This window comes from Euprymna scolopes, chromosome 30 (genome assembly GCF_053919585.1).
Source record: "Euprymna scolopes isolate OS-2025 chromosome 30, ASM5391958v1, whole genome shotgun sequence".
Taxonomy (NCBI): domain Eukaryota; kingdom Metazoa; phylum Mollusca; class Cephalopoda; order Sepiida; family Sepiolidae; genus Euprymna; species Euprymna scolopes.
The window spans coordinates 65,994,484-66,008,308 of record NC_136511.1 but is presented as its reverse complement, the minus strand read 5'-3'; the positions used below and the strand labels follow the sequence as shown (position 1 = coordinate 66,008,308).

Here is a 13,825-nt window from a genome sequence, read left to right as displayed (position 1 = left end):
ACCACTTAATATACTTTTCTATTATTTTACTTTAAAAATGTTTTTAGTTTTTTGTTTGTATCTATATATATATATATATATATATATATATATATATATATATATATATTAATGTGTAACTATGTATATATATTTATAGATATCTATATATTTAAGATTTTTGATTGATTTTTTTAGCGATTCTGTGTTATTTAATTGTTACGTTCACCTGAATGTTCTAAGGGAGTTACCTGCCCTTTGTTTATATTCGAGTCGCCCTCATCTTGGACGTATTTTTTTATTATTATTAATAATGTTTGTTTTTAATTTATTTGTTAAACATTTGAATATATATTTTTTAATTCAAATATTTATTAAATACAATGGATAACTTTTATGCACATAAAATATTTAATAGATATTTGAATCAAAAAATATATTCAAATGTTTAATGAATAAAAACCATTATATATATATATATATATATATATATATATATATATATATATATATATATATATATATATATATATATATATATATGTATATAGGATGGAACAATAAAATTGTCGCCCTAGAAAAGACATGATTCCATTTCCGTTTGATGAAAACCGGTTTTCTTTTTTTGTCACAGACCCTCAACTAGTTGGTCAGTTATGTACAAATCCCAAGAGTAAAAGGAGCTTTCTATCATGTCTGAAAGTGACACAAGGTTCAATGAGCGAGATCAGAGAGGTGCCACTGTACAACTCATGCTCTCTATCAATCCAATTTATGAAAACAGAACCATTGCTAGCACCCTCAAAATGCATCGCTGGATTGCCACGAATTACAAGGACGTGCCCAGGGTGATGCAAACAAAGTTTCTGGCTACGGTTATGGTCTTTGGTGTGGTTTCAAGTGAGGGCCACATCATGCCACCTCACATTTCCGAAGTCGGTTTAAAAGTCAATGCCAAAGTGGACCTGGATGTGCTGAAGAGTGTGGTGATCCTTGATGCAATCAGGTAGCCGCTAGCAGACCCTAGGTGTGGCAGCAGGACTCAGCGCCGGCCCACAAGTCCAAAGAGACACAGGCTTAAGTTCAGAAGGAGTGCTACATCTTTGTACCTTTCTCTCTCTGGCCCCCTATCCTCCCCTGACCTGAACCTGCTGGACTACTTTGTTTGGTCATACGCCAAGAACATCACCAACATGACCTCTGACAACACCAAAGCCAGTTTGATTGCTGCCATCCACCAAGTATTCACCGAGCTCCTGCCAGCACTTGTGAAAAAACATGTTCCCAGTTTTGGACCGCTATCGAGGTGGTGATTGAGGCTGAAGGCAGCTACATTGAATAGATATCAGCTCTACTACATAATCAAGTTACCTGAATTGATTTTTTCAATAAAAGTTTTCAAATAAAGCTGTAGTGTTTCTTTAGGGCAACACTTATCATTCCATCTTATATATATATATATATATATATATATATATATATATATATATATATATATTGTATTATATATATATATATATATATATATATATATATATATATATTATATCATATATATATATTATATATATATACTGTGTGTGTGTGTGTGAAAAGAAATGACTCAGTTTTGTGGAGTAAGCTGATACATTTTTAAATATGTACTTTTCAATAATTTTACTTAAGAATAAATATGGTAATTGCTTCAGACAAGGCGTGAAGCCACTTGATGTAAGGTGCTAGCCAGACTGAAAGGTGATTATCACGAAGACAAGAGATACCTTTTAGATTTAGACTTGAAAAGACCAAGGCTATAAGTAGGAGGAAAACTGTCTGCAAAAAACGTGTTCCACACATCGTCAGTTCTTGAAAAGAATCTACTGGATCAAGAAGCTGTGCTACGACAAGGCATCAAAAGAGCAAATTAATGGAGACCACTAGACCAGAGAGTCAAACGAGCTGAAACAAAGGCAGGAAAGAATAGATGAAGCAATTCTGACAAACACATGCCATAATAGTCTTTAAATAGAAACGCCTGAGACTAACATCATGTCTATGAGAGAAAGAGAGGGGGGGGCAGAGAGAGAGCGTACAGGTACGTTTCTACATCTTATCAAGAACCCTTAAAGAAAAGGTTAGAGATTTAACCGCACAAAACTGACACCAGTACTTTATACATAGTCTAATAATAGATTTGTAGAGAAAGCCGCATGTGTAATGAAGGTCGTCAAGAAGAGATGCAATGAAAGATTTACTTGTTAAGTTAAAGACTTGAAGAAATTCTATGAAAAGTAAAAATCTAAGAATGTTACTACGACCAAAGTTATGATCTGTGGTTGGAAAGCTTCCAAATTGAATAGAGTTCCCTGTTCGGTTTGTGGAAACGGTTTCGGGTGAAATCCAATCTTCAGTAGTACTTGTTATCAAGGCCAGGAGGCCACTCAACAATAAGGATTAATAAGTGTTAGGTAGTTGGTGATATACGGCATAATCGCGTTGACGCACAGGTTCTCGTCAGATCACCAAAGTTAAGCAACGTTGAGCCTGGCAAGTACCAGATGGGTGACCATTTGGGAATTCTAGGCGCTGTATGTGCTTTCTACTTATATCGGCATTTGTTTCCAGTCGTTTTGTACATACACTTTACTTGCCACTGCTATTTTACAATGTCAACTCAGGAGAGGTGTGGTTCGAGATTGCGCAACACCTGCCACAAAAAATTCACGCGCAGGCACCCCTTTGTGGGTATCTATAGTTTGTCAAACACTGAAGGAACCCCAATTCCCAAGTTGGTGAGACAACTCAGTGATAATCAGTAATGGTGGAAGTTGGTAGGGCTTAGTTATTTAAGAGGACGGGTCAACAAGAACTTATTTACATTGGACTTGAAAAATATCCATGTTATAGTCAGTTGAGAAGCAGCCCCACTGTATCTTGTTCCACAGGCGGATAGTTCTATGAAAGAATCTCTGCTCATGGATTCTTCGTTTAGTTTTAGACACAGATATAGGGTGAGGTAAATTGTTGACGGTTCATTTGGGCATACAAAATGTGTTGTGGAATTACTGGTTGGGTGAGGTTGGATGACCAGTTTGTATGGAAGAGAAATGTAAGACAAAAGAGATGGAGAAGATGTGGACAGACTATATCGAAATATGCGAGGTGTAGAAGACTGCACAACTTCTTTCCTGATATCACTCCACTTACCCTTGATCCTGATATTATAATGCTGATTGTTTAGTTAGGGGGCATAAAGTACAATTTGTTTAAAACATATTTAAATTTTAAAAATTTTCTCATGATGTCGGAATTCACGCAAATTCTCATTAGATCACCAAAGTTAAGTGATATTAAGCCTGGCCGGTTCCAAATGGGTGAGTGTTTAGGAATACCAGACACTATATGTAAGAGGATGCTAAAACCTGCCTGCAATATATATATATATATATATATATATATATATATATATATATATATATACTAGCAAAAGTACCCGTAGGTGACTGGGTTCAAAAGCAGCCTACAGAAAATGGACTCTGATTTATGAAAGTATGATAGGTTATGAAAAGGAAGGGTTGTAAAGAGATAGCTTCGAATTTGGGGGTATCAAAACCAAAGCAAAATATGATGAAAGTAAAAATAAAATAGATTAACCCCATAATTTATTATACCATACCTGTTCACACTGAAACACTTATCACAATATTCTGTGGATCTATATTAAAAAACCTTGTTAAACTTTGTGACATATTTCCATTCTATGGAGGTCAGACGCGAACGAAAACTCCATAATTTTATTATACCATATTTCTTTAAACTGAAACATAATTATCAAAGTATACTTATGCAGATAGATATGAAAAGTCTTTATTAAAGTTTGTGCCTATTTCCATTCTATGGAGGCCAGGTGCGAACGTAGACCTCACAATTTTATTATACCATCCCTATTTAAGTTAAAACATACTTATCAAAGTATTATTATGTACATCTATATCAAAAACACTTGTAAACGTTTTTTTTTAATTTTTTATTTCGATACTTTGTGGACCAGGCGTGTACGCAGACCTCACAATTTTAATGAATCATCATTATGCCAGATCAAACATACCCATTCCTGTGTCTTGATACATCTTCTATCATTATATGTGATCAGTTTTCTATAATAGTCAACCATATAGGAGCCTATTCGTGACCAGACACACACACACACACACACACACACACACACACACAGACGTTCAGCTTTATATATATATATATATATATATATATATATATATATATATATATATATATATATACAAACGTGAAGATGTCTTAAATAAATAATTTTATATAGTCTGCTAATCTAAACGTGTTGAAACTTTGGGGGGAAAAATGCTCATTGTACGGAAGTTCTGTTCTCAAAGATCTGGCGAAGATTTCTGAAGGCAGGATGTAATTCGTTTTGTCTTTTAATTCTGTCATGATATTCGAAAGCTTTTCAGTGCACGTATGAAAAAGTAAAAACCGACGTAGAACTGCGTATAATCAAAAGCCCAAGGCGAACAAGGCCGATTATATGAAGCTAAAGGAAGAAATCTTTAAATAAAAGCCTTCATAGAATCACGTTGTGCAGAATCGAAAATCTTGAGGTGTAAACGATGAAAGAGAATGTTTACACGAAAACAGAGTATAAAATTGGATGCCTTTGGGGCTTCTCCGTTTGAGCGGAGGCAGAAATTCTGATAAGAATTGGGTTATCACTGTTTTCTACTTGAACTCATGTTTGGAGTATGTTTCTCTGCGGATGTCAACGTGTGCAAGTTTTTGAGGTCTTTTGTATGCGGAGATTAAAAAGCCATAATCTAAGGAGATATTCTGAGGTTGGACATATCCAAAGATACCAGGGAAATAAAAACATTCAGCCATAATAGAGAGATACGAGATGCTTTCAATAAGTTTCCAGGCTTTTTTTACAGACATTTACAGTTGACGTACGCTCTTGAAAATTCATCATGTTATTGCTATATCTCTTAAGAGATGACTGATTAATTTTTATGATTTCAGGTGCAAATGAACAGCTTCAGCAGGAATTCATATACATCCTACTAGAGCCTGATTATCATAGTTGGTGAACTTCAAATATGCAATTTGGACACGAAGACACTTTAAAAGAACAATATGTAACAAAATTCTGTTCTAAACTTGAAAAAAAAAAATGCCACAGAAACGTATGGAATGCTTCAGACCGCTTTTCGGCCATCTTGCATGCATCGAGCATCAGTTTTTGAGTGGCATAAGAGATTCAAGGAAGTAGGGAGTCTGTGACGGATGTTGAGAAGTGTGGGAGGAGTAAGAGATTCAAAACCCCAGAGTTGATTGGCCAAATAAAGAATTTCATAGATAAGGACTGTCATGTGTCTTTATAAAAGCAATAAGTGCACAGTTTGATGTCAGTGTGAAAACTTTACACACAGTTATTTGCAAGAACCTGAAGATGCGGAACATTTGCACAAGGTTTGTCCCAAGGGTGCTCAGAAAATATCAGATCATTTGACCAAGATGGGCATCAAGGCTATTCCTCACCCTCCCTGTAATCTAGACCTTGCTCCCTGTGACTTTGGATTATTCCCTAAGCTTAAGGAAAACCTTAGAGGCTGTCATTATGAGACAATTCAGGAGATCAAAGAGTCTGTGATAAGGGCCATTGACATGCTCACAGAGGAGGATTTTCATGGGTCCTTCCAGAAGTTGTTGGAATGATAAAACAAGTGCATTGCAGCCGGAGGAGATTACTTCAAAGGGGACTAAAATTTCATGTGTGTACTATTAATAAAAGTGCCCATACAAAAAAAATGTCTGCAAACTTATTTAGAGCATCTCGTATATCATATTAAAAGGTTAGTCATATATAACAGTGTTTGAGAACCAACATGTTGTAGCCTCAGTCACAAAGCAGACAAAGATTAAAATAGAATTTCAACTCGCTTTGTTTTGTTGTGCAACAACATTAATGTCCTCATTTCTTTGTCACCGCCATGACGTTGCTCACATGATTATCTTCTCGGACATGCTCTCGAACGTCATCTATGTCTCTAATGTGATCGTCTTCTCAAATGCGCTCTCTCTCCTTTTTATAGTCTAGTCTTCTTTTTCCTTACCGTGACGTCATTTCTCCCACGGCTAGGTATTTGCATATAACCGTCTGCACTTTGTTAAATTATTATATTATTGTATCGAAAACAAAAAAAAAAGCACATTGTAAAAATACGCTTAAAAATAGAGATTGCAATTGTCTTTTATAAAGAAGCAGACCAAATATAGATTTGGTACTGAACCGTTCTCAGCAGCTGAAAAGAACTAAGTTGGTGGGGGGTACAAAGGAGTCACCACTTATCAAGGGCCAGAGGCCACTCGAGGATAAGGGTTAATGAGTGTAGAGTAGTTAATGGGATAATATCATAGAAATCGTTAGTATTGGAAATTGGGTAAATTGGATTACTTAAGGCGACGGTTCATCAATAAATTGTTTACATTGGACTTGAAGCAGGCAAACGGAACAGAGTTCTACAGACATGCAGTTCTAAGAAAGAAGCTTTTTTCATGGAATCTATGTTTAGGTTTAGGCACAGATAAAGAATGGGGCAAATTATTGATATGTTTCAGCTAGACAAATGTTTTTCGTGAACATTTGGCGTGGGGGAAGGGCTGTAGAGTGGAACTCAGACGAGCACTTGCCATGAAATTAATCATAAAGCAGATACAGGCTCGCAACGTCTCTTCTGTGGGAAAGAGGTTGCGGGAAAGAGAAAAGGGCATCCCCCACTATGTTGCAAAGTCTATTTTGAACTCAAAGCAGGATAAGGTCTTTCTAGCAGCTCCTACCCAGTTATTCTTCCTTGAACTTACCTGGCTATATCCATAATTGCATTGTCTACTCTCCATTAAATAAATAAAGAAATAAATAAATAATAATAATAAGTATTGTACTTAATCTAAGTTTAATTGACATGTTTAAGGGAAAGTATGGTGATAGATTCTTCTCTCACTAACTGAAAATAAATAGAATTGTCGGATCTGTTTTTGCTATATTAAAACCTGTTATACATTTAATAAAATAATCAAATAAAAAAGATAAATCAATATTAACATTTGCAGTTAATAAAAAAGAAAATATCACAAATTCACAACTTATCTGCTAAAAGCGTTCATCTTCAATGCAAACTATTAAGGATCATCTTAGCTTGAAATACAGCCCTGCATTCACAACTTTTAAAAAACAAACCATACCTACTTGCCATGGTTCGGCAGTTGGACTAGTATGCGGTTTTATAGGGTTAGCCTTGTAATATAATTGGCCACTCACTTCTTTGCAGAAGAGGGCACGTGCAAATGTCTTTGATCCTCCTCAATTTGTTATGTTTTATATTTTACTTGTCTGGTGCATTTAAAAATCGATATACACCTGTGAGATCATAGAATCCAGGTTATTACTTAATTACATATTAAATGTAGGCAGATCTGAGGACCTCAAAGCAAGATATAATCTGGACAAGTCATTATTTATCAAGGCCCGAAGGCCACTCAAGGATAAGGTTTAATGAATGTACAAGTACTCAAAAAACTTCAACCTGAACTAGCGCCTATACTTACAAAACTATTTAAACGTTGTCTTAAGGAGAATAGTTTCCCATCTCCCTGGAAAATTTCATCTGTATGCCCTGTATTTAAGAATTCAGGTGATCGCTCATCCCCCTCTCAGTACAGGCCAATAAGTCTCCTGTGCGTCATGAGTAAGTTGCTGGAATCTGTGTTAAATACAGAAGTAATCAACCATCTCAACAAAAATAACCTTCTTAGTGACACTCAATATGGTTTCCATTCTGCTAGATCTACAGCAGATGTACTTACAGTTATATCTCATAGGATTAGCAAATCTCTCGACGGAGGCAACCTTTCTAGGGCAATTGCTCTTGACATATCTAAGGCCTTTGATAGGGTATGGCATAAAGGTTTACTTCATAAGATCTCTAGCTATGGTATAGCTGGAAATGTCTTCTCAATTATTAAATCATTTCTTTCTGATAGGTTCATAAGAGTAGTAGTTGAGGGGCAAAAATCAGAAGCCCACAGTATTAATGCCGGTGTCCCTCAGGGATCCATCCTGGGCCCAACTCTTTTCCTGATCTACATTAATGATCTTCCAAATCACATCCTTACATCATTTGTAGACATTTATGCTGACGACACTACCATTTATGGTACCACATCTAAGACAGTAAACGATCAAGTTCTCTCCAATTCTCTCTCCTCTGATCTTGAGCATGTAGTACAATGGGGAAAGGAGTGGCTGGTTACTTTTAATGCATCTAAAACCAAGCTTCTCTCTTTACATCATCAACATTCTGATCCACATCTGGCATCAATTGAAATAAATGGCTCTCGTCTTCAGGAGGCCTCAAGTTTTGACAAGCTTCTGGGCTTGACCATTACTCCTGATCTTAAATAGAACACGTACATCAAATCTGTTGCCAAGGCCGCTGGAAAAATGGTGGGATCTTTCTATCGATCCAGTAGATATCTCACTGCTGATGCATTTCTCTATCTATATAAGAGCCAGGTACGTCCAAGGATGGAATACTGTTGCCACATCTGGGCAGGAGCTGCTAGAAAGGACTTGTCCTGCCTTGATAGAGTTCAAAATAGACTTCGTAGCCTCGTAGGAGATGTCCTTTTCTCTTCCTTGCAACCTCTATCTCACAGAAGAGATGTTGCGAGTTTGTCTCTGATGTATCGTTATTTTCATGGAAAGTGTTCGACTGAGCTTCAATCTATGGTCCCCCCTCGCAAAACTTTCACAAGAAACACTCGTCTACCTGTAAACACTATCAATAATTCCCCCCACTCTTTATCGGTGCCTAAACCTAAACGTAGATTCCATGAACAAAGCTTTTTTATTAGAACTGCACGCCTGTGGAATTGTCTTCCGTTTTCCTGCTTTCCGGCTGACTACAATATGGTTGTCTTCAAGTCTAACGTAAATAAGTTCTTGATGAGCCGTTCCATATAAGTTATCAAATTTAACAAATTTTCATTACTAATGATTATTATATTGTCCAATTTCTACTGTACACTCTTTAACCCTTATCCTTGAGTGGCCTCTTGGCCTTGATAATGAGTTGATACCTATGAAAAAAAAAAAAAAGAAAAAGTCCAATGTGAACAAGTTCTAATTGAATCGTCCCCCTAAGTAATCCAAGTTACAAAATTCCCACTGTTTACTATGCTAAAATCACAATGACTAATGTATACCTATTAACCCTTATCCTCGAGTGGCCTCTGGGCTTTGATAAGTGGTGACACCCTTGTAAAAAAAAAAAAAAAAAAAGTCACTGAGAAAACAGCGTAGTGATTGTTAGTGGTGAAAATTGGGTAGAATTTCATTATTTAAGGCAACTGCTCAGTAAGAACTTGTTTACATTGGACTTGAAGACGGCCATATCGTAGTCAGCTAGAAAGCAGACAAGTACACAACAAAGTTTTCAGACCAAATTTCGCGAATTTAGCCGTTTTTAAGCAGTTTAGCCTTTTTTAGATTATTTTAAGAAAGCGAAATTTTAAAAAGGCTAAACTACTTTAAAAAGGGCTAAATTCGTGAAATTTGGCTTAATAACATCGAGTGGTTCCAAAGTGGATGATCTATTTACTAGAACGTTAAATTAGAAACTGAGCACCTCTACAAATATTTACATACTGACTTTTTCATTTTTTTTTTTTTTTAATAATCTGAAAGACTAGTGTCCATTCGATAACAATCTGCTAAAAAGAATTGAAAAAAAAGATGAAAATTAAAAATATAATCAGGTCCGCCCTTTCTAGGTATACCTCAACTACTTATGGAAAGTTGCCACCATTCTCAAGTGAAAATGTTTTGGGGAAATGAACTGAATTCAAACTTGGTACACCGATGTTGGAAGTCCATGTCGTTAACCACTTAGCCACTGTCGGTCATCTTCCTCTGGTTGATGTGTCATTCGTTGATGTTGGAACAAGATCAGAGAAAGAATTTTTATGATTACTGAATAGTCATGACGCCTGACGTCAAAGGGGAGATAACTTGGGTCGGAAAGCGCTGTCTGGTGGTGAATTTGTAATTGTGATAACAAAGGGAGCTAATGCTACACTGGAAATAAAATCGTTACTGCTAAATACACGGATTGAATGGTTCCATTTTTGTTGTCTTTTACTGATTTTTTTTATCATTATTTCATTTGTAGGATAACCTCACAGAACATTGCTTCCCCACTCCCCCGATTTTTTAAGGGAGTCCACATCTTTCTGTCTGGCTGTTTCCATTTTTAAATAGAATAACAGAATAATAGAATAACAGAATAATAGAATAACGAACTAATGGGCAGTGACAAAACCATAAATCAAGGACCGAAATCTAAAATCAATAAATCAATAAAAGAAATACGTTTACAAATCCCCCCACACACACACACAAAAAAAAAAACAGCATCACTTTGTATTTTTACTTGGATTTTTGGTTTTAGAAGAGGAGACAAAGTATTGTTCTTTCATATTTTTTCTGGGGAGAAGGGTCAACTTTCTGTCCGGCTCTTCCTGTTTCCTGCATTGAATAAGAAATTGTATTAGAAAACACCAAAGTCAAACAAGTATGAATATTCTTCGGTTGGGTTAAAGATATGCGTTGCATGGTTGTTTTTGTTTACGGCATATTAACCATTTTCAGATTATTTAATTCCAAATTCAGTACTTTTGGAAAAAGAATTTTATGCTTCAAGTATTTTATATTGAGAGAAATTCTACAATTATAAGCAAGCCCCCCCCCCATTGACTGATTGGTCACCCATTGTCTTTGTTTAGACCAATCAGATTGGTCAAGATTTTAACTAAGTACTCTAACCACTGTGCCACAGGTCCGTGATAATTTTTTTTTTTTTGAGAATGATACAATGGATATGGATAGGCTCCTTCAGTCTTTGATAGACTACGGATACCCACCGTAAGGGGGTGCCTGCATGTGAAATTCTTGTGGTAGGAGGTGCGCAATCTCCAACCACACCTCTCCTGAGTCGACATTGTTAAATATCAGTGACAAGTAAAGTGTATGTTTAAGACGACTGGAAACAAATGCCGAGATAAGCGGAGAGCACATACAGCACCTAGAATTCTCAAATAGTCACCCAACTAGTACTAACCAGGCTCAACGTGGCTTAACTTCATTAATCTGACGAGAACCGATGTATTAACGTGATTATGCCGTATATGATGGATATATAATGTTAGTTTTAAAGACAGAATTCGATCTGATGACCTCAGAGCAAGATTATATTGTAAAAACAAAAAAGAAAATTATGAAAATATATCACAAAAGCCGCGCACTCCATAAAAGGCCAAACAAGAACGGGTGTTCTTAAAGTGGGTTGAGGACATTCGTTGCATGGATAGAAATGAAAAAAGAATCATACGATGGAGGTGTAATCTGAATCTTTAGACGTGTCCATTCAATCTATGAGCTATTGGGAACCTACAAATGATGGATTGAGCCATGTTAAAAGAATAATTCTTTTAACATGGCTCAATCCATCATTTGTAGGTTCCCAATTATCAGTGTCTCATCTATAAATGTGGCATCATAGGTTTTAACTGAGCTGACAGAGATCCTAGTCTCAATAAGACAATATTCATAATCTTCAGGATTCATGTACCCTGTTTGCAGTGCCATATTATAAAGCAGTGCTATGACATAATCGCATAATTAAGTGATGTTGAGCCTGGCCAGTGCCAGATGAGTGGCCATTTGGGAATACTAGGTGCTGTATATATTCAGGTAATAGGGTCCATTCAGTCTTGACAGACTATGAATATCCACTGAAGGGTATCTGCGCTGAAACTTTTGTGGCAAAAGTTTGCTCAATCTATAACCACACGTCTCCTGGGTCGACACTGTTTTAATTCCATTTGCAAATATATAAGTTCAGGTTGACTGGGAACAATGCCGAGATAAGCGGAGAGCACATACAGTGTCTGGCATTCCCAAATGATCACCCATCTGGTACTAACCAGGTTCAGCGTTGCTTAACTTCGGTAATCAGTCTAGAACTGGGGTGCCAATGTGATTATGCCATATTCCGGTAAGCGGGTATGTATCATAGCTCAGGGGGATGAACACCCCTCCCTTGCATAGTAAGATGTAGCACTTGTTAGCCCCCTTCTGATACCTTAATTACCATAAAGGAGGTAGCTGGCATGTTTTGATGTTATGGATTCAGCCGACTACAATACGGTAGCCTTCAAGTCCAATGTAAACAAGTTCTTACTGAGCCGTCCCCTTGAATAATCAAATTTTACCCAATCTACACCATTAACAATTACTACACTACCAACTTTCATTCATTAATCCTTATCCTCGAGTGGCATTCGGGTCTTGATAAGTGGTGACTCCATTGTAAAAAAAAAAAAAGAACTTGGAATTTTTTAACATGACCCAATCCATTATTTGTACGTTCTTATTTGCATATGTGGCTGCATAGGTTTTAGCTGAGCTGGCAGAGATATTTGCTGCAGCAAGACAATCAACCATGCATCCTGTTCTTAATGCCATATTGAATTTACTAGTCAGTGCTATGCTGTCTGACCAATTGGTTTATAATCAGGTTGGGATAATGCTTAGATGAGTAACGCAACTCTCAAGGCTCTGATTGAATCGATAATTTATTATACAAATATTGTATTATTCAAAAAATTTGGAAACACTTTATGCCAACAAGTGTTAATTTAATTCATCAGCGACCCCGAAAACCTTTAAAAAAAAACTCAAATTTCTGTAGGCACCTCCAAAAGTCACCACAGAATTACCCCCCCCCCCATATGTAAAACGATGTAACTTTATTATAAATTAATATAATCAATACAACGTTTGTACCATTTAAAAGAAGAAGGGAAAAATAAACTAGTAATAATTTTTTAAAAAATTTTTTTCATCGAACGAAAATAATGAAATTGCGAGACGAAAATCGTGTTTACATAATTGGCGTTTTAAAATAACGTTCCCATGTAGTAAGCATTCCGAATGTGAAAACATACCCGTGTTTAATAAATCTAGCAAAACTCAACTAATGATCAGATTTTCGTGAAATTTTCGGTACTTATCCATTTTAGAATAAAATTACATATAAAATGCAGTTTCCGTAAAATATACGAGGGGAATTTTTTTAGTGCATGTTCCCCGCCTCATATTTATTTTTTCGAAATTTGAACAAAATATATTTAAATCTATCGAAATTTCTATTTATAGAATATAAGAGTTCAAATAAGTAAAACTTTTTTTTTTAAATTAAATACACATATTGAACAAAAACTTACCTTGAAGTTGCAATTAAAAAATGATATAAATTTAATATTATTATATTTTTTTTAAATAGCGTTTTTTCGAATTAATATATACTAGAATCAGTTGAATTGCCAAGAAAAAGAAACTTCCTAAAAATTAATTAATTTTTAAAAGATTAAAACGATCAAAATTCCATTATTTCGAAATGTTCCATTACAACATAGATTGTTAATTAATTGCGTTTAAATTTTTTTTTATAAAATATTAAGTTTTAATATAAACATGGCTCTTGTCAGCTATTTTATCGCCAGATTAAAACCGATTTGGAAATATTATTGCACAAATATTAAGCATTTTGTAGGCCCCCCCTCATATTTTGTTTGTCTCTTTTTACCGAACAAAATATGGAAGCAGGTAGTTACCAAAAATAAACACTCGTAAAATCGTATTTGATATTTAATATACAAATGTTTATAACATTATTAATCAGTAAACTGTGTAAATATTAAAACCTAACAAAATTAT

General features: G+C 35.5%; 1 protein-coding gene and 1 pseudogene across 1 annotated transcript in view; both read left to right on the top strand.

Annotated features, from left to right (window-relative positions):
* LOC145254833 (neuronal cell adhesion molecule-like) overlaps window positions 1-13,825 on the top strand; it is an 898,760-nt gene that overhangs the window by 87,678 nt on the left and 797,257 nt on the right. The window lies entirely within an intron of this gene.
* LOC145254967 (5S ribosomal RNA) lies at window positions 2,437-2,553 on the top strand (annotated as a pseudogene).